General features: G+C 55.8%; 1 pseudogene; it reads left to right on the top strand.

The window, feature by feature from the left end:
- The first annotated feature begins 928 nt into the window (after window positions 1-928).
- LOC137330106 (U2 spliceosomal RNA) lies at window positions 929-1,045 on the top strand (annotated as a pseudogene).
- The last annotated feature ends 1,455 nt before the right edge of the window (window positions 1,046-2,500 follow it).

Here is a 2,500-nt window from a genome sequence, read left to right as displayed (position 1 = left end):
CAGTGTCTCTGTGTGTGTGTGTGTGTGTGTGTGTGTGTTATTACTGAGAATAAAGCTGATATCTATCTCTCTCTCTCTCTCTCTCTCTCTCTCTCACTCAGAGCTGCTGTGGAAGGAAACCGTTTTAAAAAGAACTTTCTCAGCTCAGTGGTATTTTTTTCTTCTCCAAGGCTGAGTGCCGCTCGCACGTAGCGATATAATTCAAAGTGCAAAATAACTTGGCGTCGTTGACTTTAAACAAGCAGGGTCTGCTTCCAAATGAAAGCTGCGCTCCCGAACTGGACTGACTGTCTGTCTGTCTGTCTGTCTGTCAAGGGGAGGAAAAGGCGGCGGTGGTGGTGAGGGTGGAGCTTTACGCTCAGGAGGGGAGACTTTCTTTCAGAGGTGCCAATTAATCTGTAGCAGAAAGTCATCCCCCCCGACCGGGATTCGAAGCCCGGTCCTGACCACAAGACCACCGGGGAGAGTTGCCTCAAGTCCCTGAGGGACCTGGACACGAGGCCGAGGACACACGCACGCCTGCTGCACTGGCAGCAGCGACCAACAGGGGGCTGACCGGCTGATCCTTCCCTTTCACAGGCAGGCTTTTGGCCCTCGCTGAAACGACAAAGGTGTTCAGAAGGAAGTCCTGGGGGGAAGGCAGGCAGGGAGGGACGGACACAGGGAAGTCCGCACAAAACAGGTCCCCTGGAACCTCTGACCCAGAAAACCGGGTTCCTGGTGAAAGCAGTCCTGCCATTGACAGGACAATGGACAGGGCCCGGCAGCTTGAGACACATCTTTCTTTCAATATGCAAGTTCTTTTTAAAAAAGTTTCCTTCCACAGCAGCTCTGAGTGAGAGAGAGAGAGAGAGAGAGAGACACTGACTCACTGACTGATACTGACACCGACACACACACACACACACACACACACACACACACACATATTATTTACTTTTATTTTTAATTGAATTTTAGAACAGGGAGATGGAATAGGGGCTTGCTCCGTCCACTCCACGCATCGACCCAGTATTGCAGTGTTTCTGGGAACGGTGCAGCTCCCCGTGGGGAGATATTCAAAAGGAAAATCAGCTCTTTCCCAGTGTCTCTGTGTGTGTGTGTGTGTGTGTGTGTGTGTGTGTGTGTGTGTATATTATTACTGAGAATAAAGCTGATATCTCTCTCTCTCTCTCTCTCTCTCTCACACTCAGAGCTGCTGTGGAAGGAAACCTTTTTAAAAAGAACTTTCTCAGCTCAGTGGTATTTTTTTCTTCTCCAAGGCTGAGTGCCGCTCGCACGTAGCGATATAATTCAAAGTGCAAAATAACTTGGCGTCGTTGACTTGAAACAAGCAGGGTCTGCTTCCAAATGAAAGCTGCGCTCCCGAACTGGACTGACTGTCTGTCTGTCTGTCTGTCTGTCTGTCTGTCTGTTTGTCAAGGGGAGGAAAAGGCGGTGGTGGTGGTGGTGAGGGTGGAGCTTTACGCTCAGGAGGGGAGACTTTCTTTCAGAGGTGCCAATTAATCTGCAGCAGAAAGTCATCCCCCCCCAACCGGGAGTCGAAGCCCGGTCCTGACCACGAGACCACCGGGGAGAGCTGCCTCAAGTCCCTGAGGGACCTGGACACGAGGCCGAGGACACACGCACGCCTGCTGCACTGGCAGCAGCGACCAGCAGGGGTCCGACCGGCTGATCCTTCCCTTTCACAGGCAGGCTTTTGGCCCTCGCTCAAACGACAAAGGTGTTCAGAAGGAAGTCCTGGGGGGAAGGCATGGAGGGACGGACACAGGGAAGTCCGCACAAAACAGTTCCCCTGGAACCTCTGACCCAGAAAACCGGGTTCCTGGTGAAAGCAGTCCTGCCCCGCTCTGCCATTAACATGACAACGGACAGGGCCCGGACCAGGCGCAGCGGACGGTAGCGAGCAGTCGGAGGGTGAAAATCCGCCAGTGGGTGAAATGGAGAGCCGTGCGGTGAGAGGAGGCGGAAAGCGGTTCGCAGACTTTCGCTGTACCTCCGGCGGGCAGCGCCGCACCTCCGACCGCTCGCTACCGTCCGCTGCGCCTGGTCCGGCCGCACGCGACCAGCCGTACCCGGAGGAAATCGGCCTCGGCCTTCCCGAGATATCAGTCTCCAGGTGGGACAGAAAAACCGGGGGCCCCCGGCTCGCTTTCAGCGGCCCGCTAGTCGACTTCCCGGCGTGCGAACGCGATCCTTCCGGTACCCTTCGGTGCCCCTTGCCCGACTCTAGCTCCGGTGGTAAAGCGGAGTCGGTCGGTCTGACGGCCGCCGAGTTAGCAGGCGGAAAGCGGTTTGCAGCCTTTCGCTGTACCTCCGGCGGGCAGCGCCGCACCTCCGAGCGCCCGGTACCGTCCGCTGCGCCTCGTCCTGCCGCACGCGACGAGCCGTCCCCGGAGGAAATCGGCCTCGGCCCTCCTGAGATATCAGCCTCCATACGGGCGTCACAAATCAGTGGACATGGTCAGCTGCAAAGCAGTGTCATTACAACCTTTCATAA

The sequence above is a fragment of the Heptranchias perlo genome, chromosome 12 (genome assembly GCF_035084215.1).
Source record: "Heptranchias perlo isolate sHepPer1 chromosome 12, sHepPer1.hap1, whole genome shotgun sequence".
Taxonomy (NCBI): domain Eukaryota; kingdom Metazoa; phylum Chordata; class Chondrichthyes; order Hexanchiformes; family Hexanchidae; genus Heptranchias; species Heptranchias perlo.
This window is presented reverse-complemented; position numbering and strand designations above follow the sequence as displayed.